The sequence below is a fragment of the Hoplias malabaricus genome, chromosome 8 (genome assembly GCF_029633855.1).
Source record: "Hoplias malabaricus isolate fHopMal1 chromosome 8, fHopMal1.hap1, whole genome shotgun sequence".
NCBI lineage: Eukaryota > Metazoa > Chordata > Actinopteri > Characiformes > Erythrinidae > Hoplias > Hoplias malabaricus.
This window is the reverse complement of record NC_089807.1, coordinates 21,787,110-21,812,200: the sequence shown is the minus strand read 5'-3', so window position 1 is coordinate 21,812,200 and position 25,091 is coordinate 21,787,110. Positions and strand designations below refer to the sequence as shown.

At 50.6% G+C, this 25,091-nt stretch overlaps 16 non-coding genes across 16 annotated transcripts; all 16 read left to right on the top strand.

Moving 5' to 3' along the window:
• Positions 1-267: 267 nt before the first annotated feature.
• trnay-gua (transfer RNA tyrosine (anticodon GUA)) lies at positions 268-354 on the top strand. The gene is given in 2 exon segments: positions 268-304; positions 319-354. It is a non-coding gene; the product is annotated as a tRNA-Tyr (tRNA).
• Positions 355-2,297: 1,943 nt separating this feature from the next.
• On the top strand, positions 2,298-2,384 carry trnay-gua (transfer RNA tyrosine (anticodon GUA)). The gene is given in 2 exon segments: positions 2,298-2,334; positions 2,349-2,384. It is a non-coding gene; the product is annotated as a tRNA-Tyr (tRNA).
• A 595-nt stretch (positions 2,385-2,979) lies between these two features.
• Positions 2,980-3,066, top strand: trnay-gua (transfer RNA tyrosine (anticodon GUA)). The gene is given in 2 exon segments: positions 2,980-3,016; positions 3,031-3,066. It is a non-coding gene; the product is annotated as a tRNA-Tyr (tRNA).
• Positions 3,067-5,707: 2,641 nt separating this feature from the next.
• On the top strand, positions 5,708-5,794 carry trnay-gua (transfer RNA tyrosine (anticodon GUA)). The gene is given in 2 exon segments: positions 5,708-5,744; positions 5,759-5,794. It is a non-coding gene; the product is annotated as a tRNA-Tyr (tRNA).
• A 1,276-nt stretch (positions 5,795-7,070) lies between these two features.
• Positions 7,071-7,157, top strand: trnay-gua (transfer RNA tyrosine (anticodon GUA)). Its single transcript is given in 2 exon segments — positions 7,071-7,107; positions 7,122-7,157. It is a non-coding gene; the product is annotated as a tRNA-Tyr (tRNA).
• Positions 7,158-8,434: 1,277 nt separating this feature from the next.
• On the top strand, positions 8,435-8,521 carry trnay-gua (transfer RNA tyrosine (anticodon GUA)). Its single transcript is given in 2 exon segments — positions 8,435-8,471; positions 8,486-8,521. It is a non-coding gene; the product is annotated as a tRNA-Tyr (tRNA).
• A 1,277-nt stretch (positions 8,522-9,798) lies between these two features.
• Positions 9,799-9,885, top strand: trnay-gua (transfer RNA tyrosine (anticodon GUA)). Its single transcript is given in 2 exon segments — positions 9,799-9,835; positions 9,850-9,885. It is a non-coding gene; the product is annotated as a tRNA-Tyr (tRNA).
• A 1,277-nt stretch (positions 9,886-11,162) lies between these two features.
• Positions 11,163-11,249, top strand: trnay-gua (transfer RNA tyrosine (anticodon GUA)). The gene is given in 2 exon segments: positions 11,163-11,199; positions 11,214-11,249. It is a non-coding gene; the product is annotated as a tRNA-Tyr (tRNA).
• A 583-nt stretch (positions 11,250-11,832) lies between these two features.
• On the top strand, positions 11,833-11,919 carry trnay-gua (transfer RNA tyrosine (anticodon GUA)). Its single transcript is given in 2 exon segments — positions 11,833-11,869; positions 11,884-11,919. It is a non-coding gene; the product is annotated as a tRNA-Tyr (tRNA).
• Positions 11,920-12,514: 595 nt separating this feature from the next.
• trnay-gua (transfer RNA tyrosine (anticodon GUA)) lies at positions 12,515-12,601 on the top strand. The gene is given in 2 exon segments: positions 12,515-12,551; positions 12,566-12,601. It is a non-coding gene; the product is annotated as a tRNA-Tyr (tRNA).
• A 1,932-nt stretch (positions 12,602-14,533) lies between these two features.
• Positions 14,534-14,620, top strand: trnay-gua (transfer RNA tyrosine (anticodon GUA)). The gene is given in 2 exon segments: positions 14,534-14,570; positions 14,585-14,620. It is a non-coding gene; the product is annotated as a tRNA-Tyr (tRNA).
• Positions 14,621-15,215: 595 nt separating this feature from the next.
• trnay-gua (transfer RNA tyrosine (anticodon GUA)) lies at positions 15,216-15,302 on the top strand. The gene is given in 2 exon segments: positions 15,216-15,252; positions 15,267-15,302. It is a non-coding gene; the product is annotated as a tRNA-Tyr (tRNA).
• Positions 15,303-18,598: 3,296 nt separating this feature from the next.
• On the top strand, positions 18,599-18,685 carry trnay-gua (transfer RNA tyrosine (anticodon GUA)). Its single transcript is given in 2 exon segments — positions 18,599-18,635; positions 18,650-18,685. It is a non-coding gene; the product is annotated as a tRNA-Tyr (tRNA).
• Positions 18,686-20,638: 1,953 nt separating this feature from the next.
• Positions 20,639-20,725, top strand: trnay-gua (transfer RNA tyrosine (anticodon GUA)). The gene is given in 2 exon segments: positions 20,639-20,675; positions 20,690-20,725. It is a non-coding gene; the product is annotated as a tRNA-Tyr (tRNA).
• A 583-nt stretch (positions 20,726-21,308) lies between these two features.
• On the top strand, positions 21,309-21,395 carry trnay-gua (transfer RNA tyrosine (anticodon GUA)). Its single transcript is given in 2 exon segments — positions 21,309-21,345; positions 21,360-21,395. It is a non-coding gene; the product is annotated as a tRNA-Tyr (tRNA).
• A 595-nt stretch (positions 21,396-21,990) lies between these two features.
• On the top strand, positions 21,991-22,077 carry trnay-gua (transfer RNA tyrosine (anticodon GUA)). The gene is given in 2 exon segments: positions 21,991-22,027; positions 22,042-22,077. It is a non-coding gene; the product is annotated as a tRNA-Tyr (tRNA).
• The last annotated feature ends 3,014 nt before the right edge of the window (positions 22,078-25,091 follow it).

The following is a 25,091-nucleotide window of genomic DNA, read 5'->3' as shown; positions in this document are numbered from 1 at the left end:
AGTCTTGTAGTGGACTTGGTGTGCAAGAAAGCACACACTTCCCTGACCGGGAATCGAACCCGGCCGCAGCGGTGAGAGCGCCGAATCCTAGCCACTAGACCACCAGGGCCACCGTTTTCAGCTACGTCTGAAAGGAAGGAGATAGGATTAAGTTCAGGGGCTAGGGCTAGGCTTTTGCCGGATGTACTCGCTCTGCAATCATAGGAGTGCATGAGAGTCTGTCCTAAACGCACTTGTCAGTTTTCAGTCCAACCCTTTAGCATAGCACCTTCGATAGCTCAGTTGGTAGAGCGGAGGACTGTAGTTGTTATTAAGGCGATCCTTAGGTCGCTGGTTCAAATCCGGCTCGAAGGAGACTTTTCTTTTCCCTCGTGCCACTGCGGGATATCATGGCCAGGTGCCTGCCTGCAGATGCACTGGCATGCCAGAGTGCAATATGCTGAAGGCAGTGACGGATCATTTACATTGTTCCATTCAAACTTTATCTTGCCTCCCTAAAAGACTTGCAGACTTGAAAACATAAAGCCACGCTGGTGTGGGTGTGTGGAGGTGGTGAATGAGGCAGCAACGTGTCGTTTAGAAGTTTGGCAAAAAAGGAAGTAGCAGAAGGAGGACGCTTTACATTCCTTCAACCTACACAGCATGTGGGTGGGGGGGGGACCTTCCAGAGTCTTGTAGTGGACTTGGTGTGCAAGAAAGCACACACTTCCCTGACCGGGAATCGAACCCGGCCGCAGCGGTGAGAGCGCCGAATCCTAGCCACTAGACCACCAGGGCCACCGTTTTCAGCTACGTCTGAAAGGAAGGAGATAGCATTAAGTTCAGGGGCTAGGGCTAGGCTTTTGCCGGATGTACTCGCTCTACAATCATAGGAGTGCATGAGAGTCTGTCCTAAATGCACTTGTCAGTTTTCAGTCCAACCCTTTAGCATAGCACCTTCGATAGCTCAGTTGGTAGAGCGGAGGACTGTAGTTGTTAATAAGGCGATCCTTAGGTCGCTGATTCAAATCCGGCTCGAAGGAGACTTTTCTTTCCCTCGTGCCACTGCGGGATATCATGGCCAGGTGCCTGCCTGCAGATGCACTGGCATGCCAGAGTGCAATATGCTGAAGGCAGTGACGGATCATTTACACTGTTCCATTCAAATTTCTCAAACTTTATCTTGCCTCCCTAAAAGACTTGCAGACTTGAAAACATAAAGCCACGCTGGTGTGGGTGTGTGGAGGTGGTGAATGAGGCAGCAACGTGTCGTTTAGAAGTTTGGCAAAAAAGGAAGTAGCAGAAGGAGGACGCTTTACATTCCTTCAACCTACACAGCCCAGCATGTGGGTGGGGGGGGGACTTTCCAGAGTCTTGTAGTGGACTTGGTGTGCAAGAAAGCACACACTTCCCTGACCGGGAATCGAACCCGGCCGCAGCGGTGAGAGCGCCGAATCCTAGCCACTAGACCACCAGGGCCACCGTTTTCAGCTACGTCTGAAAGGAAGGAGATAGGATTAAGTTCAGGGGCTAGGGCTAGGCTTTTGCCGGATGTACTCGCTCTGCAATCATAGGAGTGCATGAGAGTCTGTCCTAAACGCACTTGTCAGATTTCAGTCCAACCCTTTAGCATAGCACTTTTGATAGCTTAGTTGGTAGAGCGGAGGACTGTAGTTGTTAATAAGGTGATCCTTAGGTCGCTGGTTCAAATCCGGCTCGAAGGAGACTTTTCTTTTCCCTCGTGCCACTGCGGGATATCATGGCCAGGTGCCTGCCTGCAGATGCACTGGCATGCCAGAGTGCAATATGCTGAAGGCAGTGACGGATCATTTACATTGTTCCATTCAAATTTCTCAAACTTTATCTTGCCTCCCTAAAAGACTTGCAGACTTGAAAACATAAAGCCACGCTGGTGTGGGTGTGTGGAGGTGGTGAATGAGGCAGCAACGTGTCGTTTAGAAATTTGGCAAAAAAGGAAGTAGCAGAAGGAGGACGCTTTACATTCCTTCAACCTACACAGCCCAGCATGTGGGTGGGGGGGGGACCTTCCAGAGTCTTGTAGTGGACTTGGTGTGCAAGAAAGCACACACTTCCCTGACCAGGAATCGAACCCGCCGCAGCGGTGAGAGCGCCGAATCCTAGCCACTAGACCACCAGGGCCACCGTTTTCAGCTACGTCTGAAAGGAAGGAGATAGGATTAAGTTCAGGGGCTAGGGCTAGGCTTTTGCCGGATGTACTCGCTCTGCAATCATAGGAGTGCATGAGAGTCTGTCCTAAACGCACTTGTCAGTTTTCAGTCCAACCCTTTAGCATAGCACCTTCGATAGCTCAGTTGGTAGAGCGGAGGACTGTAGTTGTTAATAAGGCGATCCTTAGGTCGCTGGTTCAAATCCGGCTCGAAGGAGACCTTTCTTTTCCCTCGTGCCACTGCGGGATATCATGGCCAGGTGCCTGCCTCCAGATGCACTGGCATGCCAGAGTGCAATATGCTGAAGGCAGTGACGGATCATTTACATTGTTCCATTCAAATTTCTCAAACTTTATCTTGCCTCCCTAAAAGACTTGCAGACTTGAAAACATAAAGCCACGCTGGTGTGGGTGTGTGGAGGTGGTGAATGAGGCAGCAACGTGTCGTTTAGAAGTTTGGCAAAAAAGGAAGTAGCAGAAGGAGGACGCTTTACATTCCTTCAACCTACACAGCCCAGCATGTGGGTGGGGGGGGGACCTTCCAGAGTCTTGTAGTGGACTTGGTGTGCAAGAAAGCACACACTTCCCTGACCGGGAATCGAACCCGGCCGCAGCGGTGAGAGCGCCGAATCCTAGCCACTAGACCACCAGGGCCACCGTTTTCAGCTACGTCTGAAAGGAAGGAGATAGGATTAAGTTCAGGGGCTAGGGCTAGGCTTTTGCCGGATGTACTCGCTCTGCAATCATAGGAGTGCATGAGAGTCTGTCCTAAACGCACTTGTCAGATTTCAGTCCAACCCTTTAGCATAGCACCTTTGATAGCTCAGTTGGTAGAGCGGAGGACTGTAGTTGTTAATAAGGTGATCCTTAGGTCGCTGGTTCAAATCCGGCTCGAAGGAGACTTTTCTTTTCCCTCGTGCCACTGCGGGATATCATGGCCAGGTGCCTGCCTGCAGATGCACTGGCATGCCAGAGTGCAATATGCTGAAGGCAGTGACGGATCATTTACATTGTTCCATTCAAATTTCTCAAACTTTATCTTGCCTCCCTAAAAGACTTGCAGACTTGAAAACATAAAGCCACGCTGGTGTGGGTGTGTGGAGGTGGTGAATGAGGCAGCAACGTGTCGTTTAGAAGTTTGGCAAAAAAGGAAGTAGCAGAAGGAGGACGCTTTACATTCCTTCAACCTACACAGCCCAGCATGTGGGTGGGGGGGGGACCTTCCAGAGTCTTGTAGTGGACTTGGTGTGCAAGAAAGCACACACTTCCCTGACCGGGAATCGAACCCGGCCGCAGCGGTGAGAGCGCCGAATCCTAGCCACTAGACCACCAGGGCCACCGTTTTCAGCTACATCTGAAAGGAAGGAGATAGGATTAAGTTCAGGGGCTAGGGCTAGGCTTTTGCCGGATGTACTCGCTCTACAATCATAGGAGTGCATGAGAGTCTGTCCTAAATGCACTTGTCAGTTTTCAGTCCAACCTTTTAGCTTAGCACCTTTGATAGCTCAGTTGGTAGAGCGGAGGACTGTAGTTGTTAATAAGGCGATCCTTAGGTTGCTGGTTCAAATCCGGCTCGAAGGAGACTTTTCTTTTCCCTCGTGCCACTGCGGGATATCATGGCCAGGTGCCTGCCTGCAGATGCACTGGCATGCCAGAGTGCAATATGCTGAAGGCAGTGACGGATCATTTACATTGTTCCATTCAAATTTCTCAAACTTTATCTTGCCTCCCTAAAAGACTTGCAGACTTGAAAACATAAAGCCACGCTGGTGTGGGTGTGTGGAGGTGGTGAATGAGGCAGCAACGTGTCGTTTAGAAATTTGGCAAAAAAGGAAGTAGCAGAAGGAGGACGCTTTACATTCCTTCAACCTACACAGCCCAGCATGTGGGTGGGGGGGGGACCTTCCAGAGTCTTGTAGTGGACTTGGTGTGCAAGAAAGCACACACTTCCCTGACCAGGAATCGAACCCGGCCGCAGCGGTGAGAGCGCCGAATCCTAGCCACTAGACCACCAGGGCCACCGTTTTCAGCTACGTCTGAAAGGAAGGAGATAGGATTAAGTTCAGGGGCTAGGGCTAGGCTTTTGCCGGATGTACTCGCTCTGCAATCATAGGAGTGCATGAGAGTCTGTCCTAAACGCACTTGTCAGTTTTCAGTCCAACCCTTTAGCATAGCACCTTCGATAGCTCAGTTGGTAGAGCGGAGGACTGTAGTTGTTAATAAGGCGATCCTTAGGTCGCTGGTTCAAATCCGGCTCGATGGAGACTTTTCTTTTCCCTCGTGCCACTGCGGGATATCATGGCCAGGTGCCTGCCTCCAGATGCACTGGCATGCCAGAGTGCAATATGCTGAAGGCAGTGACGGATCATTTACATTGTTCCATTCAAATTTCTCAAACTTTATCTTGCCTCCCTAAAAGACTTGCAGACTTGAAAACATAAAGCCACGCTGGTGTGGGTGTGTGGAGGTGGTGAATGAGGCAGCAACGTGTCGTTTAGAAGTTTGGCAAAAAAGGAAGTAGCAGAAGGAGGACGCTTTACATTCCTTCAACCTACACAGCCCAGCATGTGGGTGGGGGGGGGACCTTCCAGAGTCTTGTAGTGGACTTGGTGTGCAAGAAAGCACACACTTCCCTGACCGGGAATCGAACCCGGCCGCAGCGGTGAGAGCGCCGAATCCTAGCCACTAGACCACCAGGGCCACCGTTTTCAGCTACGTCTGAAAGGAAGGAGATAGGATTAAGTTCAGGGGCTAGGGCTAGGCTTTTGCCGGATGTACTCGCTCTACAATCATAGGAGTGCATGAGAGTCTGTCCTAAATGCACTTGTCAGTTTTCAGTCCAACCCTTTAGCATAGCACCTTTGATAGCTCAGTTGGTAGAGCGGAGGACTGTAGTTGTTAATAAGGCGATCCTTAGGTTGCTGGTTCAAATCCGGCTCGAAGGAGACTTTTCTTTTCCCTCGTGCCACTGCGGGATATCATGGCCAGGTGCCTGCCTGCAGATGCACTGGCATGCCAGAGTGCAATATGCTGAAGGCAGTGACGGATCATTTACATTGTTCCATTCAAATTTCTCAAACTTTATCTTGCCTCCCTAAAAGACTTGCAGACTTGAAAACATAAAGCCACGCTGGTGTGGGTGTGTGGAGGTGGTGAATGAGGCAGCAACGTGTCGTTTAGAAATTTGGCAAAAAAGGAAGTAGCAGAAGGAGGACGCTTTACATTCCTTCAACCTACACAGCCCAGCATGTGGGTGGGGGGGGGACCTTCCAGAGTCTTGTAGTGGACTTGGTGTGCAAGAAAGCACACACTTCCCTGACCAGGAATCGAACCCGGCCGCAGCGGTGAGAGCGCCGAATCCTAGCCACTAGACCACCAGGGCCACCGTTTTCAGCTACGTCTGAAAGGAAGGAGATAGGATTAAGTTCAGGGGCTAGGGCTAGGCTTTTGCCGGATGTACTCGCTCTGCAATCATAGGAGTGCATGAGAGTCTGTCCTAAACGCACTTGTCAGTTTTCAGTCCAACCCTTTAGCATAGCACCTTCGATAGCTCAGTTGGTAGAGCGGAGGACTGTAGTTGTTAATAAGGCGATCCTTAGGTCGCTGGTTCAAATCCGGCTCGAAGGAGACTTTTCTTTTCCCTCGTGCCACTGCGGGATATCATGGCCAGGTGCCTGCCTGCAGATGCACTGGCATGCCAGAGTGCAATATGCTGAAGGCAGTGACGGATCATTTACATTGTTCCATTCAAATTTCTCAAACTTTATCTTGCCTCCCTAAAAGACTTGCAGACTTGAAAACATAAAGCCACGCTGGTGTGGGTGTGTGGAGGTGGTGAATGAGGCAGCAACGTGTCGTTTAGAAGTTTGGCAAAAAAGGAAGTAGCAGAAGGAGGACGCTTTACATTCCTTCAACCTACACAGCCCAGCATGTGGGTGGGGGGGGGACCTTCCAGAGTCTTGTAGTGGACTTGGTGTGCAAGAAAGCACACACTTCCCTGACGGGGAATCGAACCCGGCCGCAGCGGTGAGAGCGCCGAATCCTAGCCACTAGACCACCAGGGCCACCGTTTTCAGCTACGTCTGAAAGGAAGGAGATAGGATTAAGTTCAGGGGCTAGGGCTAGGCTTTTGCCGGATGTACTCGCTCTACAATCATAGGAGTGCATGAGAGTCTGTCCTAAATGCACTTGTCAGTTTTCAGTCCAACCCTTTAGCATAGCACCTTCGATAGCTCAGTTGGTAGAGCGGAGGACTGTAGTTGTTAATAAGGCGATCCTTAGGTCGCTGATTCAAATCCGGCTCGAAGGAGACTTTTCTTTTCCCTCGTGCCACTGCGGGATATCATGGCCAGGTGCCTGCCTGCAGATGCACTGGCATGCCAGAGTGCAATATGCTGAAGGCAGTGACGGATCATTTACACTGTTCCATTCAAATTTCTCAAACTTTATCTTGCCTCCCTAAAAGACTTGCAGACTTGAAAACATAAAGCCACGCTGGTGTGGGTGTGTGGAGGTGGTGAATGAGGCAGCAACGTGTCGTTTAGAAGTTTGGCAAAAAAGGAAGTAGCAGAAGGAGGACGCTTTACATTCCTTCAACCTACACAGCCCAGCATGTGGGTGGGGGGGGACCTTCCAGAGTCTTGTAGTGGACTTGGTGTGCAAGAAAGCACACACTTCCCTGACCGGGAATCGAACCCGGCCGCAGCGGTGAGAGCGCCGAATCCTAGCCACTAGACCACCAGGGCCACCGTTTTCAGCTACGTCTGAAAGGAAGGAGATAGGATTAAGTTCAGGGGCTAGGGCTAGGCTTTTGCCGGATGTACTCGCTCTGCAATCATAGGAGTGCATGAGAGTCTGTCCTAAACGCACTTGTCAGTTTTCAGTCCAACCCTTTAGCATAGCACCTTTGATAGCTCAGTTGGTAGAGCGGAGGACTGTAGTTGTTAATAAGGCGATCCTTAGGTCGCTGGTTCAAATCCGGCTCGAAGGAGACTTTTCTTTTCCCTCGTGCCACTGCGGGATATCATGGCCAGGTGCCTGCCTGCAGATGCACTGGCATGCCAGAGTGCAATATGCTGAAGGCAGTGACGGATCATTTACATTGTTCCATTCAAATTTCTCAAACTTTATCTTGCCTCCCTAAAAGACTTGCAGACTTGAAAACATAAAGCCATGCTGGTGTGGGTGTGTGGAGGTGGTGAATGAGGCAGCAACGTGTCGTTTAGAAGTTTGGCAAAAAAGGAAGTAGCAGAAGGAGGACGCTTTACATTCCTTCAACCTACACAGCCCAGCATGTGGGTGGGGGGGGGACCTTCCAGAGTCTTGTAGTGGACTTGGTGTGCAAGAAAGCACACACTTCCCTGACCGGGAATCGAACCCGGCCGCAGCGGTGAGAGCTCCGAATCCTAGCCACTAGACCACCAGGGCCACCGTTTTCAGCTACGTCTGAAAGGAAGGAGATAGGATTAAGTTCAGGGGCTAGGGCTAGGCTTTTGCCGGATGTACTCGCTCTACAATCATAGGAGTGCATGAGAGTCTGTCCTAAATGCACTTGTCAGTTTTCAGTCCAACCCTTTAGCATAGCACCTTCGATAGCTCAGTTGGTAGAGCGGAGGACTGTAGTTGTTAATAAGGCGATCCTTAGGTCGCTGATTCAAATCCGGCTCGAAGGAGACTTTTCTTTTCCCTCGTGCCACTGCGGGATATCATGGCCAGGTGCCTGCCTGCAGATGCACTGGCATGCCAGAGTGCAATATGCTGAAGGCAGTGACGGATCATTTACACTGTTCCATTCAAATTTCTCAAACTTTATCTTGCCTCCCTAAAAGACTTGCAGACTTGAAAACATAAAGCCACGCTGGTGTGGGTGTGTGGAGGTGGTGAATGAGGCAGCAACGTGTCGTTTAGAAGTTTGGCAAAAAAGGAAGTAGCAGAAGGAGGACGCTTTACATTCCTTCAACCTACACAGCCCAGCATTTGGGTGGGGGGGGGACCTTCCAGAGTCTTGTAGTGGACTTGGTGTGCAAGAAAGCACACACTTCCCTGACCGGGAATCGAACCCGGCCGCAGCGGTGAGAGCGCCGAATCCTAGCCACTAGACCACCAGGGCCACCGTTTTCAGCTACGTCTGAAAGGAAGGAGATAGGATTAAGTTCAGGGGCTAGGGCTAGGCTTTTGCCGGATGTACTCGCTCTGCAATCATAGGAGTGCATGAGAGTCTGTCCTAAACGCACTTGTCAGATTTCAGTCCAACCCTTTAGCATAGCACCTTTGATAGCTCAGTTGGTAGAGCGGAGGACTGTAGTTGTTAATAAGGCGATCCTTAGGTCGCTGGTTCAAATCCGGCTCGAAGGAGACTTTTCTTTTCCCTCGTGCCACTGCGGGATATCATGGCCAGGTGCCCTCCTGCAGATGCACTGGCATGCCAGAGTGCAATATGCTGAAGGCAGTGACGGATCATTTACATTGTTCCATTCAAATTTCTCAAACTTTATCTTGCCTCCCTAAAAGACTTGCAGACTTGAAAACATAAAGCCACGCTGGTGTGGGTGTGTGGAGGTGGTGAATGAGGCAGCAACGTGTCGTTTAGAAGTTTGGCAAAAAAGGAAGTAGCAGAAGGAGGACGCTTTACATTCCTTCAACCTACACAGCCCAGCATGTGGGTGGGGGGGGGACCTTCCAGAGTCTTGTAGTGGACTTGGTGTGCAAGAAAGCACACACTTCCCTGACCGGGAATCGAACCCGGCCGCAGCGGTGAGAGCGCCGAATCCTAGCCACTAGACCACCAGGGCCACCGTTTTCAGCTACGTCTGAAAGGAAGGAGATAGGATTAAGTTCAGGGGCTAGGGCTAGGCTTTTGCCGGATGTACTCGCTCTACAATCATAGGAGTGCATGAGAGTCTGTCCTAAATGCACTTGTCAGTTTTCAGTCCAACCCTTTAGCATAGCACCTTCGATAGCTCAGTTGGTAGAGCGGAGGACTGTAGTTGTTAATAAGGCGATCCTTAGGTCGCTGATTCAAATCCGGCTCGAAGGAGACTTTTCTTTTCCCTCGTGCCACTGCGGGATATCATGGCCAGGTGCCTGCCTGCAGATGCACTGGCATGCCAGAGTGCAATATGCTGAAGGCAGTGACGGATCATTTACACTGTTCCATTCAAATTTCTCAAACTTTATCTTGCCTCCCTAAAAGACTTGCAGACTTGAAAACATAAAGCCACGCTGGTGTGGGTGTGTGGAGGTGGTGAATGAGGCAGCAACGTGTCGTTTAGAAGTTTGGCAAAAAAGGAAGTAGCAGAAGGAGGACGCTTTACATTCCTTCAACCTACACAGCCCAGCATGTGGGTGGGGGGGGGACCTTCCAGAGTCTTGTAGTGGACTTGGTGTGCAAGAAAGCACACACTTCCCTGACCGGGAATCGAACCCGGCCGCAGCGGTGAGAGCGCCGAATCCTAGCCACTAGACCACCAGGGCCACCGTTTTCAGCTACGTCTGAAAGGAAGGAGATAGGATTAAGTTCAGGGGCTAGGGCTAGGCTTTTGCCGGATGTACTCGCTCTGCAATCATAGGAGTGCATGAGAGTCTGTCCTAAACGCACTTGTCAGATTTCAGTCCAACCCTTTAGCATAGCACCTTTGATAGCTCAGTTGGTAGAGCGGAGGACTGTAGTTGTTAATAAGGCGATCCTTAGGTCGCTGGTTCAAATCCGGCTCGAAGGAGACTTTTCTTTTCCCTCGTGCCACTGCGGGATATCATGGCCAGGTGCCCTCCTGCAGATGCACTGGCATGCCAGAGTGCAATATGCTGAAGGCAGTGACGGATCATTTACATTGTTCCATTCAAATTTCTCAAACTTTATCTTGCCTCCCTAAAAGACTTGCAGACTTGAAAACATAAAGCCACGCTGGTGTGGGTGTGTGGAGGTGGTGAATGAGGCAGCAACGTGTCGTTTAGAAGTTTGGCAAAAAAGGAAGTAGCAGAAGGAGGACGCTTTACATTCCTTCAACCTACACAGCCCAGCATGTGGGTGGGGGGGGGACCTTCCAGAGTCTTGTAGTGGACTTGGTGTGCAAGAAAGCACACACTTCCCTGACCGGGAATCGAACCCGGCCGCAGCGGTGAGAGCGCCGAATCCTAGCCACTAGACCACCAGGGCCACCGTTTTCAGCTACGTCTGAAAGGAAGGAGATAGGATTAAGTTCAGGGGCTAGGGCTAGGCTTTTGCCGGATGTACTCGCTCTACAATCATAGGAGTGCATGAGAGTCTGTCCTAAATGCACTTGTCAGTTTTCAGTCCAACCCTTTAGCATAGCACCTTCGATAGCTCAGTTGGTAGAGCGGAGGACTGTAGTTGTTAATAAGGCGATCCTTAGGTCGCTGATTCAAATCCGGCTCGAAGGAGACTTTTCTTTTCCCTCGTGCCACTGCGGGATATCATGGCCAGGTGCCTGCCTGCAGATGCACTGGCATGCCAGAGTGCAATATGCTGAAGGCAGTGACGGATCATTTACACTGTTCCATTCAAATTTCTCAAACTTTATCTTGCCTCCCTAAAAGACTTGCAGACTTGAAAACATAAAGCCACGCTGGTGTGGGTGTGTGGAGGTGGTGAATGAGGCAGCAACGTGTCGTTTAGAAGTTTGGCAAAAAAGGAAGTAGCAGAAGGAGGACGCTTTACATTCCTTCAACCTACACAGCCCAGCATGTGGGTGGGGGGGGGACCTTCCAGAGTCTTGTAGTGGACTTGGTGTGCAAGAAAGCACACACTTCCCTGACCGGGAATCGAACCCGGCCGCAGCGGTGAGAGCGCCAAATCCTAGCCACTAGACCACCAGGGCCACCGTTTTCAGCTACGTCTGAAAGGAAGGAGATAGGATTAAGTTCAGGGGCTAGGGCTAGGCTTTTGCCGGATGTACTCGCTCTGCAATCATAGGAGTGCATGAGAGTCTGTCCTAAACGCACTTGTCAGTTTTCAGTCCAACCCTTTAGCATAGCACCTTTGATAGCTCAGTTGGTAGAGCGGAGGACTGTAGTTGTTAATAAGGCGATCCTTAGGTCGCTGGTTCAAATCCGGCTCGAAGGAGACTTTTCTTTTCCCTCGTGCCACTGCGGGATATCATGGCCAGGTGCCTGCCTGCAGATGCACTGGCATGCCAGAGTGCAATATGCTGAAGGCAGTGACGGATCATTTACATTGTTCCATTCAAATTTCTCAAACTTTATCTTGCCTCCCTAAAAGACTTGCAGACTTGAAAACATAAAGCCAAACATAAAGGTGGTGAATGAGGCAGCAACGTGTCGTTTAGAAGTTTGGCAAAAAAGGAAGTAGCAGAAGGAGGACGCTTTACATTCCTTCAACCTACACAGCCCAGCATGTGGGTGGGGGGGGGACCTTCCAGAGTCTTGTAGTGGACTTGGTGTGCAAGAAAGCACACACTTCCCTGACCGGGAATCGAACCCGGCCGCAGCGGTGAGAGCGCCGAATCCTAGCCACTAGACCACCAGGGCCACCGTTTTCAGCTACGTCTGAAAGGAAGGAGATAGGATTAAGTTCAGGGGCTAGGGCTAGGCTTTTGCCGGATGTACTCGCTCTACAATCATAGGAGTGCATGAGAGTCTGTCCTAAATGCACTTGTCAGTTTTCAGTCCAACCCTTTAGCATAGCACCTTTGATAGCTCAGTTGGTAGAGCGGAGGACTGTAGTTGTTAGTAAGGCGATCCTTAGGTCGCTGGTTCAAATCCGGCTCGAAGGAGACTTTTCTTTTCCCTCGTGCCACTGCGGGATATCATGGCCAGGTGCCTGCCTGCAGATGCACTGGCATGCCAGAGTGCAATATGCTGAAGGCAGTGACGGATCATTTACATTGTTCCATTCAAATTTCTCAAACTTTATCTTGCCTCCCTAAAAGACTTGCAGACTTGAAAACATAAAGCCACGCTGGTGTGGGTGTGTGGAGGTGGTGAATGAGGCAGCAACGTGTCGTTTAGAAGTTTGGCAAAAAAGGAAGCAGCAGAAGGAGGACGCTTTACATTCCTTCAACCTACACAGCCCAGCATGTGGGTGGGGGGGGGACCTTCCAGAGTCTTGTAGTGGACTTGGTGTGCAAGAAAGCACACACTTCCCTGACCGGGAATCGAACCCGGCCGCAGCGGTGAGAGCGCCGAATCCTAGCCACTAGACCACCAGGGCCACCGTTTTCAGCTACGTCTGAAAGGAAGGAGATAGGATTAAGTTCAGGGGCTAGGGCTAGGCTTTTGCCGGATGTACTCGCTCTGCAATCATAGGAGTGCATGAGAGTCTGTCCTAAACGCACTTGTCAGTTTTCAGTCCAACCCTTTAGCATAGCACCTTTGATAGCTCAGTTGGTAGAGCGGAGGACTGTAGTTGTTAATAAGGCGATCCTTAGGTCGCTGGTTCAAATCCGGCTCGAAGGAGACTTTTCTTTTCCCTCGTGCCACTGCGGGATATCATGGCCAGGTGCCTGCCTGCAGATGCACTGGCATGCCAGAGTGCAATATGCTGAAGGCAGTGACGGATCATTTACATTGTTCCATTCAAACTTTATCTTGCCTCCCTAAAAGACTTGCAGACTTGAAAACATAAAGCCACGCTGGTGTGGGTGTGTGGAGGTGGTGAATGAGGCAGCAACGTGTCGTTTAGAAGTTTGGCAAAAAAGGAAGTAGCAGAAGGAGGACGCTTTACATTCCTTCAACCTACACAGCATGTGGGTGGGGGGGGGACCTTCCAGAGTCTTGTAGTGGACTTGGTGTGCAAGAAAGCACACACTTCCCTGACCGGGAATCGAACCCGGCCGCAGCGGTGAGAGCGCCGAATCCTAGCCACTAGACCACCAGGGCCACCGTTTTCAGCTACGTCTGAAAGGAAGGAGATAGCATTAAGTTCAGGGGCTAGGGCTAGGCTTTTGCCGGATGTACTCGCTCTACAATCATAGGAGTGCATGAGAGTCTGTCCTAAATGCACTTGTCAGTTTTCAGTCCAACCCTTTAGCATAGCACCTTCGATAGCTCAGTTGGTAGAGCGGAGGACTGTAGTTGTTAATAAGGCGATCCTTAGGTCGCTGATTCAAATCCGGCTCGAAGGAGACTTTTCTTTCCCTCGTGCCACTGCGGGATATCATGGCCAGGTGCCTGCCTGCAGATGCACTGGCATGCCAGAGTGCAATATGCTGAAGGCAGTGACGGATCATTTACACTGTTCCATTCAAATTTCTCAAACTTTATCTTGCCTCCCTAAAAGACTTGCAGACTTGAAAACATAAAGCCACGCTGGTGTGGGTGTGTGGAGGTGGTGAATGAGGCAGCAACGTGTCGTTTAGAAGTTTGGCAAAAAAGGAAGTAGCAGAAGGAGGACGCTTTACATTCCTTCAACCTACACAGCCCAGCATGTGGGTGGGGGGGGGACTTTCCAGAGTCTTGTAGTGGACTTGGTGTGCAAGAAAGCACACACTTCCCTGACCGGGAATCGAACCCGGCCGCAGCGGTGAGAGCGCCGAATCCTAGCCACTAGACCACCAGGGCCACCGTTTTCAGCTACGTCTGAAAGGAAGGAGATAGGATTAAGTTCAGGGGCTAGGGCTAGGCTTTTGCCGGATGTACTCGCTCTGCAATCATAGGAGTGCATGAGAGTCTGTCCTAAACGCACTTGTCAGATTTCAGTCCAACCCTTTAGCATAGCACTTTTGATAGCTTAGTTGGTAGAGCGGAGGACTGTAGTTGTTAATAAGGTGATCCTTAGGTCGCTGGTTCAAATCCGGCTCGAAGGAGACTTTTCTTTTCCCTCGTGCCACTGCGGGATATCATGGCCAGGTGCCTGCCTGCAGATGCACTGGCATGCCAGAGTGCAATATGCTGAAGGCAGTGACGGATCATTTACATTGTTCCATTCAAATTTCTCAAACTTTATCTTGCCTCCCTAAAAGACTTGCAGACTTGAAAACATAAAGCCAAACATAAAGGTGGTGAATGAGGCAGCAACGTGTCGTTTAGAAGTTTGGCAAAAAAGGAAGTAGCAGAAGGAGGACGCTTTACATTCCTTCAACCTACACAGCCCAGCATGTGGGTGGGGGGGGGACCTTCCAGAGTCTTGTAGTGGACTTGGTGTGCAAGAAAGCACACACTTCCCTGACCGGGAATCGAACCCGGCCGCAGCGGTGAGAGCGCCGAATCCTAGCCACTAGACCACCAGGGCCACCGTTTTCAGCTACGTCTGAAAGGAAGGAGATAGGATTAAGTTCAGGGGCTAGGGCTAGGCTTTTGCCGGATGTACTCGCTCTACAATCATAGGAGTGCATGAGAGTCTGTCCTAAATGCACTTGTCAGTTTTCAGTCCAACCCTTTAGCATAGCACCTTTGATAGCTCAGTTGGTAGAGCGGAGGACTGTAGTTGTTAGTAAGGCGATCCTTAGGTCGCTGGTTCAAATCCGGCTCGAAGGAGACTTTTCTTTTCCCTCGTGCCACTGCGGGATATCATGGCCAGGTGCCTGCCTGCAGATGCACTGGCATGCCAGAGTGCAATATGCTGAAGGCAGTGACGGATCATTTACATTGTTCCATTCAAATTTCTCAAACTTTATCTTGCCTCCCTAAAAGACTTGCAGACTTGAAAACATAAAGCCACGCTGGTGTGGGTGTGTGGAGGTGGTGAATGAGGCAGCAACGTGTCGTTTAGAAGTTTGGCAAAAAAGGAAGTAGCAGAAGGAGGACGCTTTACATTCCTTCAACCTACACAGCCCAGCATGTGGGTGGGGGGGGGACCTTCCAGAGTCTTGTAGTGGACTTGGTGTGCAAGAAAGCACACACTTCCCTGACCGGGAATCGAACCCGGCCGCAGCGGTGAGAGCGCCGAATCCTAGCCACTAGACCACCAGGGCCACCGTTTTCAGCTACGTCTGAAAGGAAGGAGATAGGATTAAGTTCAGGGGCTAGGGCTAGGCTTTTGCCGGATGTACTCGCTCTGCAATCATAGGAGTGCATGAGAGTCTGTCCTAAACGCACTTGTCAGTTTTCAGTCCAACCCTTTAGCATAGCACCTTTGATAGCTCAGTTGGTAGAGCGGAGGACTGTAGTTGTTAATAAGGCGATCCTTAGGTCGCTGGTTCAAATCCGGCTCGAAGGAGACTTTTCTTTTCCCTCGTGCCACTGCGGGATATCATGGCCAGGTGCCTGCCTGCAGATGCACTGGCATGCCAGAGTGCAATATGCTGAAGGCAGTGACGGATCATTTACATTGTTCCATTCAAACTTTATCTTGCCTCCCTAAAAGACTTGCAGACTTGAAAACATAAAGCCACGCTGGTGTGGGTGTGTGGAGGTGGTGAATGAGGCAGCAACGTGTCGTTTAGAAGTTTGGCAAAAAAGGAAGTAGCAGAAGGAGGACGCTTTACATTCCTTCAACCTACACAGCATGTGGGTGGGGGGGGGACCTTCCAGAGTCTTGTAGTGGACTTGGTGTGCAAGAAAGCACACACTTCCCTGACCGGGAATCGAACCCGGCCGCAGCGGTGAGAGCGCCGAATCCTAGCCACTAGACCACCAGGGCCACCGTTTTCAGCTACGTCTGAAAGGAAGGAGATAGCATTAAGTTCAGGGGCTAGGGCTAGGCTTTTGCCGGATGTACTCGCTCTACAATCATAGGAGTGCATGAGAGTCTGTCCTAAATGCACTTGTCAGTTTTCAGTCCAACCCTTTAGCATAGCACCTTCGATAGCTCAGTTGGTAGAGCGGAGGACTGTAGTTGTTAATAAGGCGATCCTTAGGTCGCTGATTCAAATCCGGCTCGAAGGAGACTTTTCTTTCCCTCGTGCCACTGCGGGATATCATGGCCAGGTGCCTGCCTGCAGATGCACTGGCATGCCAGAGTGCAATATGCTGAAGGCAGTGACGGATCATTTACACTGTTCCATTCAAATTTCTCAAACTTTATCTTGCCTCCCTAAAAGACTTGCAGACTTGAAAACATAAAGCCACGCTGGTGTGGGTGTGTGGAGGTGGTGAATGAGGCAGCAACGTGTCGTTTAGAAGTTTGGCAAAAAAGGAAGTAGCAGAAGGAGGACGCTTTACATTCCTTCAACCTACACAGCCCAGCATGTGGGTGGGGGGGGGACTTTCCAGAGTCTTGTAGTGGACTTGGTGTGCAAGAAAGCACACACTTCCCTGACCGGGAATCGAACCCGGCCGCAGCGGTGAGAGCGCCGAATCCTAGCCACTAGACCACCAGGGCCACCGTTTTCAGCTACGTCTGAAAGGAAGGAGATAGGATTAAGTTCAGGGGCTAGGGCTAGGCTTTTGCCGGATGTACTCGCTCTGCAATCATAGGAGTGCATGAGAGTCTGTCCTAAACGCACTTGTCAGATTTCAGTCCAACCCTTTAGCATAGCACTTTTGATAGCTTAGTTGGTAGAGCGGAGGACTGTAGTTGTTAATAAGGTGATCCTTAGGTCGCTGGTTCAAATCCGGCTCGAAGGAGACTTTTCTTTTCCCTCGTGCCACTGCGGGATATCATGGCCAGGTGCCTGCCTGCAGATGCACTGGCATGCCAGAGTGCAATATGCTGAAGGCAGTGACGGATCATTTACATTGTTCCATTCAAATTTCTCAAACTTTATCTTGCCTCCCTAAAAGACTTGCAGACTTGAAAACATAAAGCCACGCTGGTGTGGGTGTGTGGAGGTGGTGAATGAGGCAGCAACGTGTCGTTTAGAAGTTTGGCAAAAAAGGAAGTAGCAGAAGGAGGACGCTTTACATTCCTTCAACCTACACAGCCCAGCATGTGGGTGGGGGGGGGACCTTCCAGAGTCTTGTAGTGGACTTGGTGTGCAAGAAAGCACACACTTCCCTGACCGGGAATCGAACCCGGCCGCAGCGGTGAGAGCGCCGAATCCTAGCCACTAGACCACCAGGGCCACCGTTTTCAGCTACGTCTGAAAGGAAGGAGATAGGATTAAGTTCAGGGGCTAGGGCTAGGCTTTTGCCGGATGTACTCGCTCTGCAATCATAGGAGTGCATGAGAGTCTGTCCTAAACGCACTTGTCAGTTTTCAGTCCAACCCTTTAGCATAGCACCTTTGATAGCTCAGTTGGTAGAGTGGAGGACTGTAGTTGTTAATAAGGCGATCCTTAGGTCGCTGGTTCAAATCCGGCTCGAAGGAGACTTTTCTTTTCCCTCGTGCCACTGCGGGATATCATGGCCAGGTGCCTGCCTGCAGATGCACTGGCATGCCAGAGTGCAATATGCTGAAGGCAGTGACGGATCATTTACATTGTTCCATTCAAATTTCTCAAACTTTATCTTGCCTCCCTAAAAGACTTGCAGACTTGAAAACATAAAGCCAAACATAAAGGTGGTGAATGAGGCAGCAACGTGTCGTTTAGAAGTTTGGCAAAAAAGGAAGTAGCAGAAGGAGGACGCTTTACATTCCTTCAACCTACACAGCCCAGCATGTGGGTGGGGGGGGGACCTTCCAGAGTCTTGTAGTGGACTTGGTGTGCAAGAAAGCACACACTTCCCTGACCGGGAATCGAACCCGGCCGCAGCGGTGAGAGCGCCGAATCCTAGCCACTAGACCACCAGGGCCACCGTTTTCAGCTACGTCTGAAAGGAAGGAGATAGGATTAAGTTCAGGGGCTAGGGCTAGGCTTTTGCCGGATGTACTCGCTCTACAATCATAGGAGTGCATGAGAGTCTGTCCTAAATGCACTTGTCAGTTTTCAGTCCAACCCTTTAGCATAGCACCTTTGATAGCTCAGTTGGTAGAGCAGAGGACTGTAGTTGTTAGTAAGGCGATCCTTAGGTCGCTGGTTCAAATCCGGCTCGAAGGAGACTTTTCTTTTCCCTCGTGCCACTGCGGGATATCATGGCCAGGTGCCTGCCTGCAGATGCACTGGCATGCCAGAGTGCAATATGCTGAAGGCAGTGACGGATCATTTACATTGTTCCATTCAAATTTCTCAAACTTTATCTTGCCTCCCTAAAAGACTTGCAGACTTGAAAACATAAAGCCACGCTGGTGTGGGTGTGTGGAGGTGGTGAATGAGGCAGCAACGTGTCGTTTAGAAGTTTGGCAAAAAAGGAAGTAGCAGAAGGAGGACGCTTTACATTCCTTCAACCTACACAGCCCAGCATGTGGGTGGGGGGGGGACCTTCCAGAGTCTTGTAGTGGACTTGGTGTGCAAGAAAGCACACACTTCCCTGACCGGGAATCGAACCCGGCCGCAGCGGTGAGAGCGCCGAATCCTAGCCACTAGACCACCAGGGCCACCGTTTTCAGCTACGTCTGAAAGGAAGGAGATAGGATTAAGTTCAGGGGCTAGGGCTAGGCTTTTGCCGGATGTACTCGCTCTGCAATCATAGGAGTGCATGAGAGTCTGTCCTAAACGCACTTGTCAGTTTTCAGTCCAACCCTTTAGCATAGCACCTTTGATAGCTCAGTTGGTAGAGCGGAGGACTGTAGTTGTTAATAAGGCGATCCTTAGGTCGCTGGTTCAAATCCGGCTCGAAGGAGACTTTTCTTTTCCCTCGTGCCACTGCGGGATATCATGGCCAGGTGCCTGCCTGCAGATGCACTGGCATGCCAGAGTGCAATATGCTGAAGGCAGTGACGGATCATTTACATTGTTCCATTCAAACTTCTCAAACTTTATCTTGCCTCCCTAAAAGACTTGCAGACTTGAAAACATAAAGCCACGCTGGTGTGGGTGTGTGGAGGTGGTGAATGAGGCAGCAACGTGTCGTTTAGAAGTTTGGCAAAAAAGGAAGTAGCAGAAGGAGGACGCTTTACATTCCTTCAACCTACACAGCATGTGGGTGGGGGGGGGACCTTCCAGAGTCTTGTAGTGGACTTGGTGTGCAAGAAAGCACACACTTCCCTGACCGGGAATCGAACCCGGCCGCAGCGGTGAGAGCGCCGAATCCTAGCCACTAGACCACCAGGGCCACCGTTTTCAGCTACGTCTGAAAGGAAGGAGATAGCATTAAGTTCAGGGGCTAGGGCTAGGCTTTTGCCGGATGTACTCGCTCTACAATCATAGGAGTGCATGAGAGTCTGTCCTAAATGCACTTGTCAGTTTTCAGTCCAACCCTTTAGCATAGCACCTTCGATAGCTCAGTTGGTAGAGCGGAGGACTGTAGTTGTTAATAAGGCGATCCTTAGGTCGCTGATTCAAATCCGGCTCGAAGGAGACTTTTCTTTCCCTCGTGCCACTGCGGGATATCATGGCCAGGTGCCTGCCTGCAGATGCACTGGCATGCCAGAGTGCAATATGCTGAAGGCAGTGACGGATCATTTACACTGTTCCATTCAAATTTCTCAAACTTTATCTTGCCTCCCTAAAAGACTTGCAGACTTGAAAACATAAAGCCACGCTGGTGTGGGTGTGTGGAGGTGGTGAATGAGGCAGCAACGTGTCGTTTAGAAGTTTGGCAAAAAAGGAAGTAGCAGAAGGAGGACGCTTTACATTCCTTCAACCTACACAGCCCAGCATGTGGGTGGGGGGGGGACCTTCCAGAGTCTTGTAGTGGACTTGGTGTGCAAGAAAGCACACACTTCCCTGACCGGGAATCGAACCCGGCCGCAGCGGTGAGAGCGCCGAATCCTAGCCACTAGACCACCAGGGCCACCGTTTTCAGCTACGTCTGAAAGGAAGGAGATAGGATTAAGTTCAGGGGCTAGGGCTAGGCTTTTGCCGGATGTACTCGCTCTACAATCATAGGAGTGCATGAGAGTCTGTCCTAAACGCACTTGTCAGTTTTCAGTCCAACCCTTTAGCATAGCACCTTCGATAGCTCAGTTGGTAGAGCGGAGGACTGTAGTTGTTAATAAGGCGATCCTTAGGTCGCTGATTCAAATCCGGCTCGAAGGAGACTTTTCTTTTCCCTCGTGCCACTGCGGGATATCATGGCCAGGTGCCTGCCTGCAGATGCACTGGCATGCCAGAGTGCAATATGCTGAAGGCAGTGACGGATCATTTACACTGTTCCATTCAAATTTCTCAAACTTTATCTTGCCTCCCTAAAAGACTTGCAGACTTGAAAACATAAAGCCACGCTGGTGTGGGTGTGTGGAGGTGGTGAATGAGGCAGCAACGTGTCGTTTAGAAGTTTGGCAAAAAAGGAAGTAGCAGAAGGAGGACGCTTTACATTCCTTCAACCTACACAGCCCAGCATGTGGGTGGGGGGGGGACCTTCCAGAGTCTTGTAGTGGACTTGGTGTGCAAGAAAGCACACACTTCCCTGACCGGGAATCGAACCCGGCCGCAGCGGTGAGAGCGCCAAATCCTAGCCACTAGACCACCAGGGCCACCGTTTTCAGCTACGTCTGAAAGGAAGGAGATAGGATTAAGTTCAGGGGCTAGGGCTAGGCTTTTGCCGGATGTACTCGCTCTGCAATCATAGGAGTGCATGAGAGTCTGTCCTAAACGCACTTGTCAGTTTTCAGTCCAACCCTTTAGCATAGCACCTTTGATAGCTCAGTTGGTAGAGCGGAGGACTGTAGTTGTTAATAAGGCGATCCTTAGGTCGCTGGTTCAAATCCGGCTCGAAGGAGACTTTTCTTTTCCCTCGTGCCACTGCGGGATATCATGGCCAGGTGCCTGCCTGCAGATGCACTGGCATGCCAGAGTGCAATATGCTGAAGGCAGTGACGGATCATTTACATTGTTCCATTCAAATTTCTCAAACTTTATCTTGCCTCCCTAAAAGACTTGCAGACTTGAAAACATAAAGCCAAACATAAAGGTGGTGAATGAGGCAGCAACGTGTCGTTTAGAAGTTTGGCAAAAAAGGAAGTAGCAGAAGGAGGACGCTTTACATTCCTTCAACCTACACAGCCCAGCATGTGGGTGGGGGGGGGACCTTCCAGAGTCTTGTAGTGGACTTGGTGTGCAAGAAAGCACACACTTCCCTGACCGGGAATCGAACCCGGCCGCAGCGGTGAGAGCGCCGAATCCTAGCCACTAGACCACCAGGGCCACCGTTTTCAGCTACGTCTGAAAGGAAGGAGATAGGATTAAGTTCAGGGGCTAGGGCTAGGCTTTTGCCGGATGTACTCGCTCTACAATCATAGGAGTGCATGAGAGTCTGTCCTAAATGCACTTGTCAGTTTTCAGTCCAACCCTTTAGCATAGCACCTTTGATAGCTCAGTTGGTAGAGCGGAGGACTGTAGTTGTTAGTAAGGCGATCCTTAGGTCGCTGGTTCAAATCCGGCTCGAAGGAGACTTTTCTTTTCCCTCGTGCCACTGCGGGATATCATGGCCAGGTGCCTGCCTGCAGATGCACTGGCATGCCAGAGTGCAATATGCTGAAGGCAGTGACGGATCATTTACATTGTTCCATTCAAATTTCTCAAACTTTATCTTGCCTCCCTAAAAGACTTGCAGACTTGAAAACATAAAGCCACGCTGGTGTGGGTGTGTGGAGGTGGTGAATGAGGCAGCAACGTGTCGTTTAGAAGTTTGGCAAAAAAGGAAGTAGCAGAAGGAGGACGCTTTACATTCCTTCAACCTACACAGCCCAGCATGTGGGTGGGGGGGGGACCTTCCAGAGTCTTGTAGTGGACTTGGTGTGCAAGAAAGCACACACTTCCCTGACCGGGAATCGAACCCGGCCGCAGCGGTGAGAGCGCCGAATCCTAGCCACTAGACCACCAGGGCCACCGTTTTCAGCTACGTCTGAAAGGAAGGAGATAGGATTAAGTTCAGGGGCTAGGGCTAGGCTTTTGCCGGATGTACTCGCTCTGCAATCATAGGAGTGCATGAGAGTCTGTCCTAAACGCACTTGTCAGTTTTCAGTCCAACCCTTTAGCATAGCACCTTTGATAGCTCAGTTGGTAGAGCGGAGGACTGTAGTTGTTAATAAGGCGATCCTTAGGTCGCTGGTTCAAATCCGGCTCGAAGGAGACTTTTCTTTTCCCTCGTGCCACTGCGGGATATCATGGCCAGGTGCCTGCCTGCAGATGCACTGGCATGCCAGAGTGCAATATGCTGAAGGCAGTGACGGATCATTTACATTGTTCCATTCAAATTTCTCAAACTTTATCTTGCCTCCCTAAAAGACTTGCAGACTTGAAAACATAAAGCCACGCTGGTGTGGGTGTGTGGAGGTGGTGAATGAGGCAGCAACGTGTCGTTTAGAAGTTTGGCAAAAAAGGAAGTAGCAGAAGGAGGACGCTTTACATTCCTTCAACCTACACAGCATGTGGGTGGGGGGGGGACCTTCCAGAGTCTTGTAGTGGACTTGGTGTGCAAGAAAGCACACACTTCCCTGACCGGGAATCGAACCCGGCCGCAGCGGTGAGAGCGCCGAATCCTAGCCACTAGACCACCAGGGCCACCGTTTTCAGCTACGTCTGAAAGGAAGGAGATAGCATTAAGTTCAGGGGCTAGGGCTAGGCTTTTGCCGGATGTACTCGCTCTACAATCATAGGAGTGCATGAGAGTCTGTCCTAAATGCACTTGTCAGTTTTCAGTCCAACCCTTTAGCATAGCACCTTCGATAGCTCAGTTGGTAGAGCGGAGGACTGTAGTTGTTAATAAGGCGATCCTTAGGTCACTGATTCAAATCCGGCTCGAAGGAGACTTTTCTTTCCCTCGTGCCACTGCGGGATATCATGGCCAGGTGCCTGCCTGCAGATGCACTGGCATGCCAGAGTGCAATATGCTGAAGGCAGTGACGGATCATTTACACTGTTCCATTCAAATTTCTCAAACTTTATCTTGCCTCCCTAAAAGACTTGCAGACTTGAAAACATAAAGCCACGCTGGTGTGGGTGTGTGGAGGTGGTGAATGAGGCAGCAACGTGTCGTTTAGAAGTTTGGCAAAAAAGGAAGTAGCAGAAGGAGGACGCTTTACATTCCTTCAACCTACACAGCATGTGGGTGGGGGGGGGACCTTCCAGAGTCTTGTAGTGGACTTGGTGTGCAAGAAAGCACACACTTCCCTGACCGGGAATCGAACCCGGCCGCAGCGGTGAGAGCGCCGAATCCTAGCCACTAGACCACCAGGGCCACCGTTTTCAGCTACGTCTGAAAGGAAGGAGATAGCATTAAGTTCAGGGGCTAGGGCTAGGCTTTTGCCGGATGTACTCGCTCTACAATCATAGGAGTGCATGAGAGTCTGTCCTAAATGCACTTGTCAGTTTTCAGTCCAACCCTTTAGCATAGCACCTTCGATAGCTCAGTTGGTAGAGCGGAGGACTGTAGTTGTTAATAAGGCGATCCTTAGGTCGCTGATTCAAATCCGGCTCGAAGGAGACTTTTCTTTCCCTCGTGCCACTGCGGGATATCATGGCCAGGTGCCTGCCTGCAGATGCACTGGCATGCCAGAGTGCAATATGCTGAAGGCAGTGACGGATCATTTACACTGTTCCATTCAAATTTCTCAAACTTTATCTTGCCTCCCTAAAAGACTTGCAGACTTGAAAACATAAAGCCACGCTGGTGTGGGTGTGTGGAGGTGGTGAATGAGGCAGCAACGTGTCGTTTAGAAGTTTGGCAAAAAAGGAAGTAGCAGAAGGAGGACGCTTTACATTCCTTCAACCTACACAGCCCAGCATGTGGGTGGGGGGGGGACCTTCCAGAGTCTTGTAGTGGACTTGGTGTGCAAGAAAGCACACACTTCCCTGACCGGGAATCGAACCCGGCCGCAGCGGTGAGAGCGCCGAATCCTAGCCACTAGACCACCAGGGCCACCGTTTTCAGCTACGTCTGAAAGGAAGGAGATAGGATTAAGTTCAGGGGCTAGGGCTAGGCTTTTGCCGGATGTACTCGCTCTACAATCATAGGAGTGCATGAGAGTCTGTCCTAAACGCACTTGTCAGTTTTCAGTCCAACCCTTTAGCATAGCACCTTCGATAGCTCAGTTGGTAGAGCGGAGGACTGTAGTTGTTAATAAGGCGATCCTTAGGTCGCTGATTCAAATCCGGCTCGAAGGAGACTTTTCTTTTCCCTCGTGCCACTGCGGGATATCATGGCCAGGTGCCTGCCTGCAGATGCACTGGCATGCCAGAGTGCAATATGCTGAAGGCAGTGACGGATCATTTACACTGTTCCATTCAAATTTCTCAAACTTTATCTTGCCTCCCTAAAAGACTTGCAGACTTGAAAACATAAAGCCACGCTGGTGTGGGTGTGTGGAGGTGGTGAATGAGGCAGCAACGTGTCGTTTAGAAGTTTGGCAAAAAAGGAAGTAGCAGAAGGAGGACGCTTTACATTCCTTCAACCTACACAGCCCAGCATGTGGGTGGGGGGGGGACCTTCCAGAGTCTTGTAGTGGACTTGGTGTGCAAGAAAGCACACACTTCCCTGACCGGGAATCGAACCCGGCCGCAGCGGTGAGAGCGCCAAATCCTAGCCACTAGACCACCAGGGCCACCGTTTTCAGCTACGTCTGAAAGGAAGGAGATAGGATTAAGTTCAGGGGCTAGGGCTAGGCTTTTGCCGGATGTACTCGCTCTGCAATCATAGGAGTGCATGAGAGTCTGTCCTAAACGCACTTGTCAGTTTTCAGTCCAACCCTTTAGCATAGCACCTTTGATAGCTCAGTTGGTAGAGCGGAGGACTGTAGTTGTTAATAAGGCGATCCTTAGGTCGCTGGTTCTAATCCGGCTCGAAGGAGACTTTTCTTTTCCCTCGTGCCACTGCGGGATATCATGGCCAGGTGCCTGCCTGCAGATGCACTGGCATGCCAGAGTGCAATATGCTGAAGGCAGTGACGGATCATTTACATTGTTCCATTCAAATTTCTCAAACTTTATCTTGCCTCCCTAAAAGACTTGCAGACTTGAAAACATAAAGCCAAACATAAAGGTGGTGAATGAGGCAGCAACGTGTCGTTTAGAAGTTTGGCAAAAAAGGAAGTAGCAGAAGGAGGACGCTTTACATTCCTTCAACCTACACAGCCCAGCATGTGGGT